The following is a 22,753-nucleotide window of genomic DNA, read 5'->3' as shown; positions in this document are numbered from 1 at the left end:
CTGAATGGCCTCGGAAGCTCACAGCGGGGGACACCTCTGGTTCTAAATCTATACGCACCCTCTAGTGGCTGCAATCCATCAATAGAACGCACATTCTAATAGAAAATATTTTCATTTCTGTGATAGTTACCAGGCAGAAGGAGGAGGAGCATGGATATTCTAGAGCAGAGATGTGCATTCCAATAACTCCATTTAGTCAACATCCCACAATTTAAAAAACACTGTTCTAAAGCACGGGAAACCTCCAAATAATTCCTATTACAAGAGAGTCAACAAACAATCTCACATACAAATGTATGGATGTTCCCAGCATTCTTCAGTGCTGAGTAACAGAGGATTCACCTTAAACTCAATAGCTTCAAAGTAGACCTATAATGAAAGATGTAGGTTTTGCCATTGCTGACATTATTCTGAAAATCAGAGATGTCTGACTGACATACCAATTCTCTGGTTTCCAGACCTTCTGAGTTACTGACCCAAAACAAGCAGGAGATCAGGCAAAATAGAGTGAAGCTACAACTCCTCTAACAATAGCATAAAAGTCTCTACAGGTTTCTTTGAAAGCACACCACCAGGCTCAGGATCTCCAACCCCTCTGCCTCTCCCACCATAGGAGCAGTACTGCAAAAAAATGTATACTTACCTTTTTTTTCCAATTGTCTTTGGGTAGGTTCAATGTGGTTTCAAGTTCTCCTTGCCCTCTTCTTCAGAGCATAAATACACAATACCACTTTCTGTAGCATTTTCCTATGAGCCTAATTGAGGGTATGGGGGAGGGTTTGACACCCTGGGCTCACAGGAAGTAGCGGCATCACATTACAGGGTCAATGAATCAATGGGGAACAGTGCCAGACATCACAGTATACCAACCAGATTATACCAACCAGCCTTCTGATGCCAGGAACTGAATTTCAAATCTTTGCTCAAGCTGGAGCTGAGCTTTAAAGCAAACATGAGACTATATACAAGCTTAGAAAACCTTTGAAAACAGCATTGCCTCAGTAGTAAACAGAGCACCTGGTCTGGTTTTCATACAAAGCACCTATCACAGTGAAAGGCTATGCAAGTGAATTTAGTTGAAAATCCCTGAAAATGGTCTTCCCATATCCAAACGTGTTTCTTTCCACAAACTGGACACAATCTCAACAAGAGCATTATTTGGAATTTAAGGGTCCCCAATAAATCTTTATGTGTTTCTTCCTGCAATCTGAGCACAATTTCAACCAGGGCATTATTTGAAATTATATGATATTCCCCATATCCCTATGTGTTTCAATACAATTAGAATACAAGCTGGTAGCTTAATTGGCTTCTGTAAAGACTAACCATAAAGTTTGTATTTATAACTATATAAGAGGCAGCAGACTAAGCATCTTTTACAGTAGAGACCTGCTTGAGTGATTCTGTGCTCTAAATAAAGCACAGTGGACCAGATCGGGTTTATTTAGACAAATTGAAGAGCTTTTCTAATCTATTTATAAGTGCAATCCCAACTATTTCCCTAAATTTGTAAAGGGCTAAAAACCTTTCTGCACAATCTTATGGCTGTATATTACTCAGTTACATGATACTGTCTCTTTTTCTTAAGTTGCAAGGGCTATTAATGTGCAAATGTGCTGATCTCCTAAACAAAACACACATAATAATTCAAAGTCTGTCTCCTGTGCCTTTTACTTATGACTGGCATATGAAGCATAGAACCAGTGACGTAGCTAAGCCCAGGCTCCCCTGGGGCACCAAACATGTGGTGAATGATGTAACAGTTACAACTTTCATCATTATTGGTATAGCACCGTATGATGGTGTTAATGGCAGTGATATCATACAGAACCATTGGGAGATACCTCTCCTGGGTTTCCCCTACTGAAACTATTCCTCAGCCGGGAGTCCTCGCAGCAAAAACAGAGGAAGAGAAAATTCACTGTGGGACATATTTACACAGTGCTGGATACTTTGTTAATTTTAGAACATTAAAATATTTTTTAATCAGTGATTTTTTTTCTAAAAGGTTGTAAAGGGCCTCTTTTGGAAATGAACCGGAGAGGGAGCGTAAATCCAATACTATGACGGCATCCCTTGCTGAGAAGCAGGCAATGCCAAAGAGTCATTACCCATCAGCAATGGGGACTGGTGAGAAGTATTTTTTTGAAACCTCTCTCAAAGAACCCCTGCAACGCTAAATCGCATACCAACTGGTATCTTGAGGATACTAGCCGGAATGTCTGATTTGGTGGTTTGATATTGTTGGAAGTAAAAAAGGTATTATCCAACAAGCCAACATGTAAAAAAACAAAAAACAATAAAACAACACACTAATTGGATTGAGAACTGTGGCTAAAAAGCAGCTCCTATACTTTACAGCTGAACTCCAGACCAGCATAAAATATCAGCACTTAATCCAGTTATGGATTCATTAAATAAATCATTACATTTTAAGCCTGCCCTAGGACAGTGAGAGGGATGGCATCTGTGTGGACAATTCGGGTTCTGATGCAATGAGCTGATAAGAAGATTTTATCAGGGATCCACTATTCCTTTACTGTCCAATCACAGGCAGGGATGGGTCCTAAGCAAGGTCCTGTATTGCTCAACTACAGTTATAGGGCGTACACACCTCGGACTTTGTTCGGAAATTCCAACAAAATCCTAGGATTTTTTCCGACGGATGTTGGCTCAAACTTGTCTTGCATACACACGGTCACACAAAGTTGTCGGAAAATCCGATCGTTCTGAACGCGGTGACGTAAAACACGTACGTCGGGACTATAAACAGGGCAGTGGCCAATAGCTTTCATCTCTTTATTTATTCTGAGCATGCGTGGCACTTTGTCCGTCGGATTTGTGTACACACGATCGGAATTTCCGACAACGGATTTTGTTGTCGGAAAATTTTATCTCCTGCTCTCCAACTTTGTGTGTCGGAAAATCCGATGGAAAATGTCCGATGGAGCCCACACACGGTCGGAATTTCCGACAACACGCTCCGATCGGACATTTTCCATCCGAAAATCCGACCGTGTGTACGGGGCATTAGTCTGCGGGGGTCTTTGGAAATCCACAACCTGGGTATACTAAAATTGTCACTCAAAGTGATTGTAATATTGTAATGTTGATCTGGACATTTTATTATTCAATTCAATGTCAGCTGCACATCCAAGTCCTGTTTTTCCAGGTGACTCCCTTTAAAGGTCATTCCATCCCCTACCCCACATTGATAGTGGCAATAAAAATTGTACTAACAAGGTACAGAATCTGTTTAATATATATGCATACACAAGAGCCAAGGAGCAGTGGTATTTATACATCCACAGTACTTTCATTGCAGCCAAAGAGTAGAAAACCTGTAGCAAAGGGCCAGGGTATGACCAGCTCAGTATGCCAAGCGTAAGCAATTAGACTCGGATATCCATGGACCACTAAGGTTGTCTTGACATCATATGTAATATTTCATGTTTTGTTACATGCAGGAAATGAATGCCTGTACAGCTAAGGTAAGCAGGGCCCAAGGGGAACTAAGGGTCCACGAGAGCTAAGGACAACCATTAAGTTCATAAAGGTTTCGTGCTTTTCACTGTAGGTGTGAAGTTGGTAAAACAGGCTAGTGTGCTTTTTTCAGAGTGCCTATTTTGTTTGTCTATTGGGTTTTAATTTGTTCTGAGTAGTGTATTTCACAATGTTGTGTAACACAAGGACACAGCAATCACTAGCTTATAACTGGTTGCAAGGTAGTCCCATGTTCTTTCTAGTGTAATTTCCTTTACCATACTACTTTGTGTATTTTTTAGGTGTAACTATACATATAAGATTTTTTTTTTTCCAAGTCTTCTTTTTCTTTGGGTGTTTGTGTAGCTCTGACCTGAAAAAAGGATGAAGGCATCTCTTTTCTTGCTCATATCTGTCGTCATGGACACAGGCCGCGTGCAGCTGATCAAGCTTTCTTGAGTAACAAAAATTCTTGGGAGATCCGGATCTCAGGGACAGTGTACTCAGGTCTGTGTTGAGTTAATGGATGATACCAACTGCTCCATCATAAGAATTGTAAAGGGCTCTGTTCGTGAGGGAGGTATATTGACCCTGTTGGAATCCAAACATGAAGCTAGAAGATTACGCAAGCAATGCCTTATAAACTTGCATTGATGGACCTTGCAGCAGCTTTGTATCTTAGTTTAAAATAACATTTAAGAAATGTTCAAAAATGATGAAGGCGTACTGTGGGGGTACTATGTGGCCTTCTGAGTATAGTGTTTCAAGCCTAACTTCTTAGATACAGCAATGTTTAACTATACCTTTGTAAACCAGGTGCATATTCAATCACTAACTTGGCATGTGCATTGTTGATTTTCTGCAGGGGCCCAAGGATATTCAAGGTCTTCTAGAGTTCCAGCAACAGCCCTGACATGAATATAAGGTCCTACTTGGTCAATAAGGAAAGCAAAAACAAAACTTTATAAGATCTAGCACTTATCTGGCACTTTTCATATTTAAGTAACAGAAGAGATGACCCGGGACAAATCTGTACGGTGCATTTAGGGGCAGAATCCAAATTTACAGAGACTGTTACAACCTGTTTAAACCTTTTGCTCTGAATGGGATTTTACCTATAAGAAGGTTAGTGTACAGCAGTCAGCAGGGTGCACACAGCCAATTTACTTCTTATTCAGCTGAACTTATCCATTAAAACATACCTATTACATTGTGGTAGTTCTATCGCTCTCATACTGTTTGCAGATAAAATGGTAAAAAAAAAAAAAAATGCTTAAAAAAAATGTAGCTTCACTGTAAAGCATTTGCTAACTAAGCACGTTGCCTACAGAAAAAAACTGTAAGAATAACATCCAAAAACTTTGAAACAGTGAAGATCCTGGAAATAGTATCTATACCTTCAGAGGAATAAGTGAACATATTCCAGGGTTTGTAAGACGAATAAAATGCACAATCCCTCTGACAGTGCTATACAATCCTAAAAATCTTTGTGAGTCACAGAAACACATCTGCTTAAATGTAGGCTGAACACCAGGGTCAGTGAAGATAAATATGACATTTCAGGGAGTATACTATGTCCTTCAGATGAATGTGACAGGGAAAATAATCCGCCACTGTTCTTCCACAGAATATGTAATGATATTGTTAATAACCTGTCAGTCAGCAACTGACACTGCGTACGTCATAAAACAAAAAAATACAATGGGGTTCATTTGTGAAAACTGGAGCACAGGATAAGTAATGATGGTGAACATAAGATTTCATCTTTTATTTTTTTAGTTACATAGTTAGGTTGAAAAAAGACACAAGTCCATTAAGTCCAACCTGTGTGTGTGCTTTTATGTCAGTATTACATTGTATATCCCTGTATGTTATGGTCGTTTAGGTGCCTACCTAATATGTTTTTTAAATGATCTATGCTCCCTGCTGAAACCACTGCTTGTGGAAGAGAATTCCACATTCTTACTGCTCTTACAGTAAAAAACCCTCTACGTAGTTTAAGGTTAAACCGCTTCTCTTCTAATTTTAGTGAATGGGGCGCATTTCCCTTTCGTGGAAAAGTTTTATTATTATTGTGGGGTCACCAGTACGGTATTTGTATATTGAAATCATATCCCCTCTCAAGTGTCCCATCTTCAGAGAGAATAAGTTAAGTGCTCATAATCTTTCCTCATAACTAATGTCCTCCAGACCCTTTATTAGCTTTGTTGCCCTTCTCTGGACTCTCTCCAGTTCCAGTAGAGGTGCCCAGAACTGGACGGCATACTCCAGGTGAGGCCGGACCAGAGTCTTGTAGAGTGGGAGAATTATCGTTTTATTTCTGGAGTTAATCCCTTTTCTAATGCATGCCAATATTCTGTTGGCTTTGCCTGCAGCAGCATGGCATTGCATTCCATAGCTGAGCCTGTCATCTACTAGGACCACCAGGTCCTTTTCCATCCTAGATTCCCCCAGAGGTTCGCCCCCTAATGAATAGATTGCATTCATATTTTTGCCACCCATATGCATTATTTTACATTTTTCTACATTAAACCTCATTTGCCATGTAGTTGCCCACCCCATTAATTTGTTCAAATCTTCTTGCAAGGTTTCTACATCCTGCAGAGAAATTATTGCCTTGCTTAGCTTAGTATCGTCCACAAATACAGAGATTGAACTGTTAATCCCATCCTCCAGATCGTTTATGAATTAATTAAATAGGATTGGTCCCAGGACAGAACCCTGGGGGACCCCACTTTCCACACCGGACCATTCCGAGTACTCCCCATTTATCACCACCCTCTGAAATCACCCCTGTAGCCAGTTTTCAAACCATTTACTCACCCTATGGTCCATGCCAACAAACGTAAGTTTGTACAGTAAACGTTTATGGGGAACTGTATCAAATGCCTTTGCAAAATCCAGATACACCACGTCTACAGCACCCTGGCATGTGTGGAGGTTGTGCTGTTGATCTTAATGGTAAAGTCATGGGGGGGGGACCAGGAAGGAGGAAATATAACAAGCTCAGTTTTAGATAGATTGAGTTTGGGCAAATGGTGTGACATGCATACATCCAAACAGTAAGTTTGAGATCCATGAGGAGATCGAGGGGATGAGTTGAGGAGTGGAGAGATAGATCTGGGTGTCATCGCCGTAGAGGTGGTATTTGAAGCCATGGGAGGTTATCAACTGGCCCAGGGAAGAGGTATAAAGCGAGAATAGGAGGGGCCCAAGGACGAAGCCTTGGGGTACCCCAACAGAGAGAAGAAGAGGGGCGGAGGAGATGGAGTTGTAAGTGACACCGAAGGTAGGAGGAGAACCAGGATAAAGCAGAATCACAGAGACCAAGGGAGTGTAGTTTGCTGAGGAGGAGTAGGCGGTCAACTGTGTCGAAGGCAGCAGAGAGGTCTAAGAGTATGAAGTAATGGCCATTGGTTTTAGCAGTTAGTAGGTCATTGGTGAGTTTTAGGAGGGCAGTTTCAATGGAATGTTGTGGATGGAAGCTGGACTGTAGGGGCTCGAGAAGGTTGTTGTCCATGAGGTAGCGATTCATTCAGTCATGGACAAGCCGTTCGATGAGCTTGGAGGCAAATGGGAGCAGGGAGATGGGTCTTAAAGCGGAGTTTCGCTAAAAAGTTTTTTTTAGATGTCAGCAGCTGCAAATACTGCAGCTGCTGACTTTTAAAATAAGGACACTCACCTGTCCCGGGGTCCAGCGATGTCGGCACACGAGGCCGAACCGTCCCTCGCTCCTCGGGTGCTGCCGCCGCCATTCTCACTGAGGGAATCGGGTAGTGAAGCGTTGCGGCTTCACTGCCCGGTTCCCTACTGCGCATGCGCGAGTCACGCTGCGCGTCTACACTGCTCCCCGTTGTGTTGTGGGAACTGTGTATTTCCCACAACACAACGGGGGTGGGCGGGGACTCTGCAGCTAGCTGCGGCTAGCTATACCCGGAAGTGGGTGCAGATACCTGTATTATACAGGTATCTGCACCCCCCTCCCCCCTGAAAGGTGCCAATTGTGACACCGCAGGGGGGGAGGAATCTGATGAGCGGAAGTTCCACTTTAGGGTGGAACTGCGCTTTAAGTTATTCAAACAGGTGGGGTCTAGTAAGGGTTTTTTAAGTATGGGGGTAACCAGTGCATGTTTGAGCGGGGAAGTTCTCCCATCTTGTCCGTCAGACTCCTGGCATTGGTGAACATGCCCCGTAGTTTAGTCCAGATGCATACTATCTCCTTATTGGGTGTTCTGAGGTTGCAGATAGGACTTGTTATTGTACTTACCTCAGGTTTAAGTGCTTTAGTCAACCTACCAGTAATGCCCCCAATACTACCCCCTGGAATTTGTTCTGCGCTGGCTAGCCCTACCTTTGGACCCTCCCCCCGTCACCTAGTTTAAAAGCCCCTCTAACTTTTCGGCCATCTTCTCTCCCAGTCGAGCTGCACCCTCCCCATTTAGATGCAGTCCGTCCCTGCTAAAGAGTCGGTAACCAACTGAGAAGTTGGCCCAGTTCTCCAGGAACGCGAACCCCTCCTTTCTACACCAGGTCCTCAGCCACTTGTTTACTTCCCTAATCTTCCGCTGCCTTTCATGTATGGCTCAAGGTACCGGTAGTATTTCTGAGAATACTACCTTGGAGGTCCTATTCCTCAATTTAGCTCCTAAGTCCCTATAACCGTTTTTTAGGACACTCCATCTTCCTCTGACTTTGTGGTGCCAACGTGCATTATGACAGCCGGGTCTTCCCCAGCCCCTCCCAGTAATCTGTCCACAAGATCCGTGATGTGCCAAACCCGAGGGCCCGGTAGACAACATACAGTTTGGCACTTCAGGTCTCTGTGACAGATTGCCTTCTCTGTCCTTCTGAAAATTGAGTCCCCTACCACCAGAATCTGTCTTTCCTTTCCCTTGGCTTTACTCCCACCCTCACTGGAGGAGCTATTCCCCTGGGAGCTAGGGGCGGCACTCCGCTCCAGCAATGCTGGTCCCTGACTGGTTTCCCCAATGTCACGCAACAGGGTGTACTTATTGGGATGTTCCAGCCCAGGATCGGCCTCCCTGACTCTTTCTCCTCTACCCTTCCTGACTGTCACCCATCTACTCTGCTCGGGTACTCAAATCACTCGTGCACTCACAGCACATGGGCACTCACAGCACATGGCACTCGCCGCACACACGCACTCGCAGCACACGCGCACTTGCAGCACATGGGTACTCGCAGCACACAGACACTCACAGCACACGGGCACTCACAGTACTCGGGTACTCACAGCACTTGGGTACTCACAGTACACGTGCACTCACAGCACTTGGGTACTCACAGCACACATGTACTCACAGCACTCAGGTACTCACAGCACATGTGCACTCACAGTACTTGGGTACTCACAATACTCAGGTACTCACAATATTCAGGTACTCACAATACACGGGTACCTACAATACACAGGTACTCTCAATACACAGGTACTCCCAATACACAGGTACTTGATCATGGAAGGATAGGAATTGAACAATTAAACCTGAATTGTAGCATGCACCAAGGGCAACAATAGAAATGTTGTAAGAGGGCAACAATTATGCTCCCTAGATGACAAACCTACTAGTTGACCCTATCAGTGGGAACTAATTATTTGACATGTTAGAAAACCCACCCCAATCTTTCTTACCACTGATAAGGCTGCATTGGCAACTTTTATTCCACTCCCTTCTGCTACGCTCCCTAACTCCTTGGTTCACAACTTGTTCACAACTTGTCCCAAAAGGAAAAATTTAAAATATTGCAACCTACTGATCCTTGGGTGTGGTGACTGCACTAGTTTAGAGTTTTTAGGCTAAAAACATTTCAGGAAGCATAAAAAATACCTGCCAGAAATGTATTGTGGCTTCCAGCGAGCTTAAAGGAGGAATACAGCGTAACCTCGTTTGGCTGTACTTCTCCTGTGGATCACAGGAGTCCAATTTGTTTTGCACTCCTGTGACCTGTTTTTGGCAGACAGTGGGCTGAAGCCCGCAGTCTGCTGACGTCACAGAGCTGGTCCAGGCTCGGGCAAGATCGCGACCATATGGTTGGGATCCGCCCACATGTCTGAACCGGCACCCAACTCAGCCTCTCAGCAAGCCGCTGAGAGCCCGAACTGGCCGCTCCCACCCCCTTCACAGCTCAAGGCTCCAGTGAGCGAGGGGGGGACAGAGCAGAGAGCCGATGACTGACAGTGACCAGCTCCACTTGAGTGCTTTCCTTCATATACTGCTTCCTCCAGTCTGAAGATAGATATCAGATATTATAGCTGCATATTGCAACCAAGAACTAGGCAGTACTCATTTGACTGCAAAGCTGGAACACATTTATTTGAACAAACTAACACAGAATATATACACCACAGGAGGACATCCCCCTCCTGATCATATTACCTTAACAATACAAACTGCACACAAGATAATAATTAGAACAACAGACATATACTATAAACATTACGTTAATTAGCCACCTGGATGGCTCAGTGCCCACCATGACAGAAACAACAGGTGAATGGGAATTCACATCTAGACAATGCTTTGATTATTCAGGATCTCACTACAGGTCAGACTTGCTGTCACCGAGCTTCACACAGTGCAATACACATTATAGAGTATAAACACAGAACACCTTCAGACAATAGCAGGAGACCTACTTTCAATAAACACATTATGGCAGGGGGGCCCCAGACAGGTGGCTTGCTGATGACATCAACATCAGCTATGAGTCCCAAGCTGGCAGAGACCATCATGGCCTTTTTAATAATGTCCTTTTGCATTACATAACAGAACATTTTCCTAAATGCTTGTAACTCTCTCAAATGCCAGGGCCCAAAGTTGGTAGGCAAGAAACTACTATTCACATCAATCTATCATGCACTGGAGGTGAACAAAGGCAGATATGTTTGAAGTCAAGCCTGTGTGACAACCATGGCTGTGCCTATAAACACAGTTGATAAAAAACATAGACATGAAGGCAAAGCAAGTGTGTTATTTGCAGGATAACAGGGTGAAAATAAAGGATTATTTTTTTGTTTGTATTTTGGCATGATATGATTAAACGACAGAGTTTGTGCAATTTTTACCAATTTCCTTCTAAAATCTATACCCAAACTGGGGTTGGCATAGCATTTACACCAGCTCTGACTGTGCCGGGGATGATTATGAGTTTCATATCTGTGCTTAGGTGGCCTTTACTCACTATGAACCAACTTGGCACAGACCCATCCCTTTTTTTCTTCCGATATTTACTGCTCTTCCTGGATGATACAGGGCCAAATCATGGGAGTATGGCATTCACCCAAACTAGCTGCAAAGCACACATTCTTATCAACAGTGGAGGTTTAGTTAGAGCTGAACTAAACCCTCCTATCCTTTACATCCAAGAAACCTGCCATCTTAGCCTCTGTATAATCTGCAGTTGTCATTATACTGCACATGCGATCAGTTATGACAACAGCCAATTGATGGCTTGACAGTTCGAGTAATAACACGAGCACTTTGGACAATTATCATTCACAGTATGCCTTGAATGAAACTGTTTTGGGAAACTTAAATTGATGAGTTTAACTCTGCTTTAAGCTATGGACAGGGCCAAGTCTATTTCATTGCTGCAGTTTTATGTAAATCCGCAGATATTCTTTCGACTTTGATATATGTTCTCATTCTTCCACAGCAGCTGAATTGTCAAATAAGTCAGCCAGCTAAAATAACTGTATTAACTGCTACAGCCATTGGAGACCAGACATGAATTACACAAGTCTAAATCTGTAGAATCTGCCTGCTTCACATCATGCCCACCTTGCTGTGAAGCAGGCATTCTCTAATACCTTAAAGTGATAATGAACACACTGTTTAATTTACATTGTCCCTTCTCTTTCTGTGGATGACGGCACTGTAATTATTTTAATTAAAAAAAAAATCTTAAGTACCTTTTTCCTAATCGATGAATGAATGAATGATTTGTAAAGCGCTGCAAATGCGAACTGAATCGCCTCAAGGCGCTGGATGCATTCTCTGTTGACAGCTTCTCAGAAAAGGAAGGTCTTTAGTTTTTTCGTAAAGGCCTGGTGGTTTGCTTCCATGCGGATGTTGGTTGGAAGAGCATTCCATAGTCGAGGTCCTTGGACTGCGAATCTTCGTTCTCCCTTTGCTTTGTAGCGGTATTTGGGAATGATAAGGAGGTTTTGGTTAGCTGATCGAAGACTGCGATTCGGTGTGTAGTGTTTTATTTTCTCACGGAGATATAGTGGGGCATTTCCTTGTATGCATTTGTGGGTGAGGCAGAGGGTCTTGAATGTGATCCGATTCTTCACGGTTAGCCAGTGTAGGCTCTTTAGGGAGGGGGAGATGGATTCCCAGGGTTTTTTTCCTGTTAACAGTCTTGCCGCCGTGTTTTGGATGAGTTGTAAGCGCGCAAGCTGATATTGGGGTAGTCCTACGTAGAGCGAATTTGCGTAGTCGAGTCGGGAATTGATGATTGTACCCACAACTGCCGCTTTGTCCTCTTCTGGGATGAATGGGATGAGTCTACGTAGCTGGCGGAGGAGATGGTGGGATCCGCTCACCACTGATCCTATTTGTGCATCCATTGTCATTCCTGAGTCAAAAATGACTCCGAGACTCTTGGCTTTGGTGCTTGGAGAGATAGTCTGTCCAAGGATGGTGGGAGGTGTCCATGGAGTCTTTATTTTGGAATTTTTGTTAGCTTGTAGGAGAAGAAGTTCTGTTTTTGATCTGTTGAGTTTGAGAGAGCTAGTGGTCATCCAGTCATCTATTAAAGTGAGGCATTTCTGTAATTGCTGATGAAGGTCTTTTTGTCCGTTGATGCGAAGGTAGAGTTGGGTGTCGTCAGCGTATGAGTGGAAGCAAAGATCGTTTTTTCTGATGATATTGAGAAGTGGGCGGATGTATATGTTGAATAGTACTGGTGACAAGGGTGAGCCTTGAGGGACTCCACAGGAGACTGCCCGGGTTTCCGAGGTGAATGTTCCTAGTTTCACTGTCTGGGAGCGATTCTCTAAGAAGGATGTAAACCATTTTAGAGCAGAACCTGTAGCTCCTGCAACTTCAGCGAGGCGGACAACTAAAGTATTGTGGTCCACTGTATCGAATGCTGCGCTGAGGTCTAACAGTACCAGGAGAATCTGTTCTCCGTCGTCTGCTGCTTCAAGGGCGTCGTCCCATATTTTGAGAAGTGCTGTTTCTGTGCCATGGCCTGGGCGAAAGCCTGATTGCAGAGGGTCCAGGAGGTGGTGTGTGTCCAGGTGGTGTTGTAGCTGCTGTACTACTGCTTTCTCCAAAATCTTGGAGATGGCGTTGAGGCTAGTTATTGGTCTGCGGCAGTTAGGGTCCTTAGGGTCGAGATTGGCTTTCTTTAGCAGGGGTTTGACGATGCCTTGCTTGAGGGAGGTTGGCACAGTCCCTTCTTTGAATGATTGATTTATGAGCTGTGTTAGGGTAGGGGCCAAGATGTCGGAACATTCTTTAAACAGTTTAGTGGGGATGATGTCGTTCGGTGATGTGCTGTCTCGAAGGCTTCTGATGATGTTTTTAGTCGTGTCTGTGGTGATTGGGGACAAAAAGAAATTCGGTGGTTGAGTGATGTTCGTGTCGATGTCCTCTTTTTGCTTTGGTTGAGTGAGGTTGGTTGTTGTTTTCTGATGGATTGTACAGCTTTCACATGACTCAGCTTTTTATCAGCCTATCTGCATCGAAACATAAGCAGGAGGTGCTTCTAGTCCTCCGCTGCTGGTCACATGTTCAAAAAATAAATAAAACAGGGCAGATTTCTGCTGGTAACAGGCTGTGTGATGCCCCTCCAGCCTGTGTCTTAGAATAAGAGGCAGATGAAGCCTCCATTAATCGACATGCAATATCCTGTCCCCATTGCATTTAGCTGGTTAGTGAGCATGGAGGAGGAGGGAGGGAGTGGGCTGTCACATACCACTGTGTATACGCCCACGTGTGTGACTCTATAGTCACATGGGCAGCTCAGATGTGATAGGGAGGAAATGCTCAGCATAGAAACTCACTAAAAACTGAGCATGTGCAGAGTTGCCACCACAGCTGCAAAATTCCTAGCTGAATTGGGGACATGAACAGAGGGGGGAGATAGAGAGAAGGTTTGTTGCAGAATACAAAAAACTAATCTCATAGTGACCGAGTAAGTATGAACAGCATGTAATACACTATTTATGATAGTTTTTTATCATATGGGTTTAGTGACACTTTAAGATAAATTCCATGTATGGATATTTTACATCTCTACACCTTCCATGTTCGCAATGCAGCAGGGCAGCCGCTCGCAGCAGGCCCTAGAGGATAGTGAAGATCACTGTAGTATCAGCGCCAACTACAGTGATTTCCAGCTTCCAGGGGCATCAGCCAAGTATATTATTTGCATTGTTACATTGGTCCATATCCATACCTGGAATTATATTTCAACTCACCATTACTACTCTAGTTCTGCCACAATTTCTTCTGTAGTCCTGCAAAAATTCTATGATAATATGGACCATGCTAAATGGTGAAGACATAGAGGGGTTGATTTACTAAACGCAAATAGACTGTGCACTTTGCAAGTGCAATTGCTCCAGAGCTAATAAATGAGTAGAATCTCTAATGACCTCCATCATCTAATCATGTGCAAGCAAAAAATGCTGTTTGTTTTTTTTATTCTCCTTGCATGTCATTGGGTATTCTTTGTAACGTGAAACTTCACCTAATTTACTAAGCTCTGGAGCAACTGCACTTGCAGAGTCTGAGTCTGTGTTTTTTTTTTTTTTACCTAAATTGAACTTTCATACATTTCAAGCTCTCAACTCTAGTCAGTTCTCCAAATTGTCTACAGTGATGGAGTTACCATTACAAAAATTGGTCAAATTAATGAAGGAGAAGAAACCATTGGTTAGTCACTAAAAAAAAACTATATTACAAGGTCTGGAAGGACAATAAGACACATTAGATATATAAGAAATTTGTTGGACAGATTCTAGTGACAGAACATCATTTTCACATCCCTGTTGGGTCAATAGAAAAAGAAAGAGAGTATCACTCTCTCATAGAGTAATGGGATTTTAACGGATATGTTTTGCTGTCATTGAGGTAAGCACAACCACAACGATGTTAATAAAATATAAATTTATTACAAATTACAAAAAATGATACAATAATAACATTAGGTAATATACATATAAGACCACAGTTGATACTCAGTCCAAAGGCTTGAACAGATGCTCGTATATGCGGATAGTCAACGCGTTTGCGCAGACTAATTATCTGCTTCTTTGGAGCGGCGCAACATGCATCTATAACAATGTCCAAGTTACAAAGAATAACAACATTAGTACCAACATTGATTACATTTCTTTACAATATTAACAATATATAATGCAATTTATATAAGTGCTCACCAAAACTTTTTGGTACTGACAACATCAAAGAGAGCATAGGTGAATCACCATCCAGTGAAAGCGATGATGCCAGAATCACCAGCTTGGTCTGATGGGCGTCAGACTGTATAAAAAGCACAATCGTCTTGACCAATGGTAATCTAAAAGTACCAAACATATGTGTTCAGATGCAAAGTACCTCACATCACCACGCATGTAAGGAACGAATATAATGGAAGGTATTGGCAGCATGTTAGCGCATTGGCATGTATTACTATAGATGAAACATACAACCATATGGGTCAACCCCCCTATAGGTTAACATGCATGGCATATAAGCTCATATCATGCAGCACAGTGGGACGTGAGCGGTCATCACATAGATAGCCATTTAATGTTCCCAAAAAATTATTATTGAGCATATAAAACTACAGCATAGAGCATAGACAAGACTAGAGCTATTTTTTTTTTTTACTGGCCACTGAATATGAGACTGCCGATTGCAAACATACTTAGCCAACTTCCTATACATTCAACTATAAAGATAAAGTGTAAGACAAGGTAAGAAAAATGGCTCGCTACCTGAAAGTCTTTAAACAGGAGAGGAGGGTATAAAAACGGGAAAGCTGGCAAATAGTTGGTAGATAGATAGGGTGCAATTGCGCCTCGATGACCAGCTAATCCCTCACTGTCGTCGTAGTATGCATCCTGGTTGCTGAGCCCACCCCCTAATGCCTTATATACACGGTCCCACCAGAAGTGATGACCCGGAAACGGCTCACTGACCTCACATCCGGTGTGAGTGCCCCTTGAATTGCGCATGCACCGGAATCCTCCAGCCGTGATATTGACGGCTGGTGTAAGGCTCAGGGCACAAGCGCCACCCATCCACCAGAATAGAATTAGCAGATGGGAACCGAGGAGAAGGAAACCTCCCCGTCCACCAGGGGCATCCGAACGCCAATCAAGTAACCATCATAGATAAGGAAACAGCCCACTCTCAATGATGATAAATCAATCATAGATACCCATCCAAATAGTTAGTACTACTGAAATAACTAACTCTCGTAATGAAAAACAATCTAATAAAGACTCAAAAATAATAATAAAGATAATAAAAAAGATTAAATAAAATATGACAACAATGAGTTGAAAGATCACATAAGAAAGGTTATCTTATATATGAAGATGATCAGATTTTTTAAAAGAAGGATAATGGCCAATCTAAATATTTACCTCCATTATATTCGTTCCTTACATGCGTGGTGATGTGAAGTACTTTGCATCTGAACACATATGTTTGGTACTTTTAGATTACCATTGGTCAAGACGATTGTGCTTTTTACACGATCTGACGCCCATCAGACCAAGCTGGTGATTCTGGCATTACCGCTTTCACTAGATGGTGATTCGCCTATGCTCTCTTTGATGTTGTGGTCGTTTTCTTGTCAGTACCAAAAAGTTTTTTTGAGCACTTATATAAATTGCATAATATATTGTTAATATTGTAAAGAAATGTAATAGATGTTGATACTAATGTTGTTATTCTTTGTAACTTGGACATTGTTATAGATGCATGTTAAGCCGCCTCGAAATAGCAGATAATTAGTCTGCGAAACACGTTGGCTATCCGCATATACAAGCATCTGTTCAAGCCTTTGGACTGAGTATCAACTGTTGTCTTATATGTATATTACCTAGTGTTATTAATGTATCATTTTTTATATTTTGTATTTTGTAATAAATTTATATTTTAATAATATTGTTGTGGTTGTGTTTACCTCAATGACAGAAAAACATATCCGTTAAAATCCCATTACTCTCGATTGAGCGACAGGGGGAAGTAATCGGCGATCGAGCACCGGGGGTGGGGGTGGTTGACTGGCAGGGGGAGTGGGGGTGCTGGCTGGGTAGGTCCCCCCAAGATAACTGAGCACCAGCCGCTACTGGTCCTGGCTACATAGAAAAAGGGCACATTATAGACCAGCCAGCAATTTATCTACTTCAAAATCTCATTAATTGAAATTACAGTGCCTCCCCTTCCCATCCACAAGACGTTATCTAGAATTCTATCAGATCCCCATGACACATTTTTTCAGATTTGGTTACTTGCAAACTCAATTCCATGGATCCAGATAAACTCCAGATAAACCTACAATTGTGTGACTTGCAGCTTTGGGTACCACCCTTGTGTTTCCCTCTTTCCACACATTCTTTTCCTCCCCCACCTTCCTTCCCCTTTGACATATACTTTTATCTTCGGTGCAGAATGACACCCCTCAGTGGCAAAGATAGACATTCTTTCAAAGACTCAGTTTGCCCCCCCCCCCCCAGTACCAGGACAAGAGGTCACTCAGTGCCCAGGGTAGAAATGCCAAACTGCACCCCCCACCGACCAGTGGAGCTCTGGTAAAGACTAATGTGCAACTCAACTACAACCCTCCACTCCTCCCAACATTCTACTCATAATACATGGAATTTAAAGAGTGAGGCTGCTGTGACCATCGAATTATAGCATATATACTTTATTAAAACTATTAATGTGTATATGCTATATTTCAAAGGTCACAGCAGCCTCATTCTTTAGATTCCATGTATTATGAATAGAATGTTGGGGGGGGCTCTAATCAGTTTTTTTTTGTAGTTTGGTTACATCACAGTTAACCCCACGCCTGCTGGAGGTGGCGCCCAGTGGGAGCCAAACCCTACGGCTTCTGGCTGCATCTATACCAGGGGTAGCCAACCTTTGAAAGGTACCGATCAACCTAAATGACACAAAAGAGAACAAAGATCACTGTGGTTCTACACCCCACCTCATCCTTTTTGAGGTTAACTAGCAGGGCCTAACTAATAGTTAGGAAAACTTAAAAACACAATAAATTAAATGTCACTGTAAAAATATAAACTTGGACTTATAAAAATATAAACTTAGACTTCCTTCATAGGACAGCAGTGTGTCAGTCAGTGAGGGACATAGGACAGGGGTGGGTCAGTCAGCATACCTCCCAACTGTCCCTGATTTGGAGGGACTGTCCCTGATTTGGAGCAATGTCCCTCTGTCCCTCTTTCCTCCTCATTTGTCCCTCATTTTGGTCTGATCTATATAGTTGTATATAAAATGCACTGTTTATCTATCCAAAGGTGTTTCCCAGTGCTAAACCTTTCATTCAATTTATAAATGGCTGCATTTGTAAATTCCAACAGCAAATATAAAGGAATAGTAGTGGTAAAAAAAAAACAGTTCAGGTTTAACTAAACATTTTTTTTTGTACAATTCTCCTTTAAGAAGCCGTGACAGGGGGTGTGTCCTATGCCTGCATACTTTTGCTAATAGGTTTCCCTCATTCCCATTTTAGAAAGTTGGGAGGTATGAGTCAGTGAGGGACATGGGACAGGGGTGGGTCAGTCAGTCAGTGAGGGACATAGGACAGGGGTGGGTCAGTCAGTCAGTGAGGGACATAGGACAGGGGTGGGTCAGTCAGTCAGTGAGGGACATAGGACAGGGGTGGGTCAGTCAGTCAGTGAGGGACATAGGACAGGGGTGGGTCAGCCAGTCAGTGAGGGACATAGGACAGGGGTGGGTCAGCCAGTCAGTGAGGGACATAGGACAGGGGTGGGTCAGTCAGTCAGTGAGGGACATAGGACAGGGGTGGGTCAGTCAGTCAGTGAGGGACATAGGACAGGGGTGGGTCAGTCAGTCAGTGAGGGACATAGGACAGGGGTGGGTCAGTCAGTCAGTGAGGGGCATAGGACAGGGGTGGGTCAGTCAGTCAGTGAGGGACATAGGACAGGGGTGGGTCAGTCATTCAGTGAGGGACATGGGTGGGTCAGTCAGTCAGTCAGTCAGTGAGGGACATAGGACAGGGGTGGGTCAGTCAGTCAGTGAGGGATATGGGACAGGGGTGGGTCAGTCAGTCAGCCAGTGAGGGACACAGGACAGGGGTGGGTCAGTCAGTCAGTGAGGGACATAGGACAGGGGTGGGTCAGTCAGTGAAGGACATAGGACAGGGGTGGGTCAGTCAGTGAGGGACATAGGACAGGGGTGGGTCAGTCAGTGAGGACATTGGACAGGGGTGGGTCAGTCAGTCAGTCAGTGAGGGGCATAGGACAGGGGTGGGTCAGTCAGTGAGGGACAGGGGTGGGTCAGTCAGTCAGTCAGTGAGGGACATGGGACAGGGGTGGGTCAGTCAGTCAGTCAGTGAGGGACATAGGACAGTATGTGACTGGTCAGTGTTGATCAGTGATGTGCAGGGGGTGTTAGTTTTCTCTCACTTGACTCCTCCATGTGTCAGTCCCCGGCGTCCCCTGCCATGTACCCTCCTCCGGTTCCTGGACCCGCTCGGTGTCTCCCCGCCTGCTACAGGCACCTCACTCTCCCTGCATTTCCCGGCACAGGGGCGGAGCCAAACTTACTCCACCACTCGGTCAGCGCTATTCAGTCAAGTACACGGTGAGGGGTTCTCTTACCTGCATCTCCAATGTCTGTCTTTGGCTCCCCCCAACATGTACTCGTCTCCTCCTCCAGATGCTGGATCTGCTCGATCTCTCTCTGGTACAGGCGCACCCGGCTCGCTCCCTTCCAGCAACCAGCAGGTCTAGTTGGATCCCGGCTCCCCCTGCCCTGTGATCAGCGGCAGTGTGGGCTCCTGTCACAGATCCAGCAGCCGCCTGCCCGGTTCATTGGACGGCTCTCTTTAGGTGCAGCATGCAGGCAGCACTGTCTGAAGCACTCAGCTTCAGCGGTCAGTGAGTCTGTGTGTGACAGGCTCAGCTCGATATAACCAGCCGGCGGCTGTGGCCGCCATATCCCTAGAGTAGGCTAAGCTGGCTGGCAGCCAAGTGTCGACCTGACAGTCATCTGATCAATCAATTTGTCTCCCAGGAGCGGGTGGCGCCCTCCCGAACTTGGTGCCCGGGGCACATGAGCCCCTGCCCCCCCCCCCCCAGTTTCGGCCCTGACACCCCTAGTTATCATTCCACCACCGTTAGGTTTGTAGTTTATCGAATACAGTTTCAGGCCCTAAGATCTTGAGGCCACTTTCCATGCCTCTCATTTTCAAGCTGGGACCCAAATGTTCTCACATTTTAAAGATGTAACTTCTATGGGATTCCTAGTTAGTTCTTAGGGCCCTGTGCCCTCCGGTCCTCTCGTTGTATTCAACCTGGAACAATGTTCTTCTTCCTTTCTACTCTATACTTTGTTTCAAAACGAATACAGATATTTGAAATTAAAAATATGGTTCATTTTGATGGCAGTCTCACTTTAAGATATGTATTTACACGAAAGATTATAGGCCCAAAATATGTATGCAAAGATTACAACTGGGGACAAATGCGTGAACATTGATGTCATGTTTTTCAAACCGCTTTTTATACTATTAACGTGAAAGGATTGGCTGTTTATTTGTGCCTGCTTCATCTACATAATACAGCAGGGAAAAAGTAATAGCAGGTGCTTTATAATCAGACATGAATAAATAATAATCACATAAATAATCATATAATAATGCAGACATGGATACATAATATTTCCTCTTTCAAGAGCGAACAAAAAAAAGCATATAAAATCTCTAGGTGACAAGAATATTCACTCAATTACTTTACAGCGACTCATACAATTGAAGACAATGACACAGATCATAGAACTTCCAGAAACAGGGGAGAAATATAAAAATGCACAAATATATAATTTTTGGAGGCACCAATACAGAGATTGAAATGTGTATTCACAGAGAGATTGGTTCATAACACAGTAATAAATAAAGATATATAAGGTGTCCTTTGCTAGGGAGATGAATACCCTGTGTGCAATAGAAATTTCTAAATGCCAAAACACCTATTCCCGGAAAACAAATTCAGTCATTTATGGGAATTTCTGACAAGAGACGATGTTGATCCTATTTTTTCACTTTGATAAATGTACAGGTAAGCTGCAAAAGACAAACCTTATCCTCTCAGTTCTACCCAATGTTATTTTTTCTGTTACAGAAAATAATAGTGGGTTAAATATCTTTAGGGAAATTATGCAACAGAACTTCTGCACCTAAGGTTGGCCATAAACTATGCAAATTTTTTCCAGTTTCTGATGAACTAGCCTAAACTTGCTTTTTTTTTTTTTTAATCAGAAAGGTTTTTATTGTGTCACAAAAAAAAAAAAACACTCCAACGGCAACACCCTTGACCTTGTCTTCTATCTGTGCACTCCGTGTAACCTTTCCAACAATCCTCTCCCACTCTCTGATTACCACCTTATTAGTTTTGCTCTCTCCCTGTATTCCACCTCCTCTCCCTCCAACCGCCTAACAGTTACACGTAGAAACCTTTGCCACCTCAACCCTCCTCTTCTCTACTCTGCTACTGATCACCTCTATGACAAAATTTCACCCCTGTCCTGCCCCAACCTAGCCACTTTCATCTACAACAGCTCACTGTCTTCCTCCCTAGACAAGCTTTCCCCCTCACTACATGCAGAATTAGGCCCCGACCGCTACAACCCTGGAAAACAAATGACACAAGAAGTCTCAGAAAACGTAGCCGCACTCTTGAGCGCCTGTGGCATAAGACTAAGAGCCCTTGCACACTGGGGCGGTTTGCAGGCGCTATTGCGCTAATAATAGCGCCTGCAAACCGCCCCGAAAGTGCCGCTGCTGTCATCCCAGTGTGAAAGCCCCGAGGGCTTGCACACTGGAGCGATGCGCTGGCAGGACAGTAAAAAAAGTCCTGTCAGCAGCATCTTCGGAGCGGTGAAGGAGCGGTGTGTATACCGCTCCTTTACCGCTCCTGCCCATTGAAATCAATGGGACGGCGCGGCTATACCGCCGGCAATGCGCCTCTGCAGAGGCGCTTTGTGGTGGTATTTAACCCTTTCTCGGCTGCTAGCGGGGGTAAAACTGCCCCGCTAGCGGCCGCATACCGACGGTAAAACGCCGCTAATAATAGCGGCGTTTTACCGCCGACGCCGCCCCCCGCCCCAGTGTGCAAGGGCTCTTAGTTGCAGGAAGACTTCACACAATATAAATCTGCCCTTCTAAAATACTATTCCTGCCTTCACACTGCCAAACAGACCTACTTTATCACACTCATTAACACCTTCTCATCCAGTTCATCTTAACTCTTCTCTACCTTCAACACTCTACTCTGTCCTCCACTGCCTCCACCCACCAACTCACTCACTGCCCAAGAGATCGCCAATCACTTCAAAACTAAGATTAATACCATTCATGAGATCTCCAATGCGCAAAAACCTCCCCATGCAACACCCCATGTCCACAGATACAATCATTACTTCCCTCATTCAACCCTGCTACTATTAATGAGGTTGCTAAACTTTTATCTAACACTCAGCTAACCACCTGCCCCCTCGCAAATGCTACGCTCACCCTCTGACTCAATTCTACACTCTCTAACTCACATTTTCAACCTCTCCCTCTCTAGTGGCATCTTCCCAAACTCTCTAAAACATTCGCTAGTCACCCCCATACTTAAAACGCCCTCACTGGACCCCACCAATCTTAACAACCTACGTCCCATCTCCTTACTCGCCTTCTCCTCCAAACTTCTTGAAAGACTGGTCTACAACCCACTAAGCGACCATCTGACCATGAATAAACTTCTTGATCCCCTTCAGTCCGGATTTCGCCCCCAACACTGCATGGAAAGTGCTCTCCTTAAACTCTCAAATGACCTACTAATGGCTAAAACCAGTGGACACTATTCTGTACTACTTCTCCTGGATCTCTCTGCTGCCTTTGACACAGTGGACCACCCCCTCCTCCTCAATAAACTCCACCCCTTTGGTCTCCGTGACTGTACTCTTCGCTGGTTCCCATCCTACCTATCCCACCGCTCCTTCAGTGTCACTTACAACTCTACTTC

General features: G+C 44.0%; 1 protein-coding gene and 1 pseudogene across 5 annotated transcripts in view; one reads left to right on the top strand and one right to left on the bottom strand.

Annotated features, from left to right (window-relative positions):
* Window positions 1-22,753, bottom strand: part of LINGO1 (leucine rich repeat and Ig domain containing 1) — a 595,405-nt gene that overhangs the window by 484,235 nt on the left and 88,417 nt on the right. The window lies entirely within an intron of this gene.
* LOC141134468 (small ribosomal subunit protein eS28-like) lies at window positions 3,904-4,293 on the top strand (annotated as a pseudogene).

Source organism: Aquarana catesbeiana, linkage group LG03, assembly GCF_042186555.1.
Source record: "Aquarana catesbeiana isolate 2022-GZ linkage group LG03, ASM4218655v1, whole genome shotgun sequence".
Classification (NCBI taxonomy): Eukaryota; Metazoa; Chordata; class Amphibia; order Anura; family Ranidae; genus Aquarana; species Aquarana catesbeiana.
This window is presented reverse-complemented; position numbering and strand designations above follow the sequence as displayed.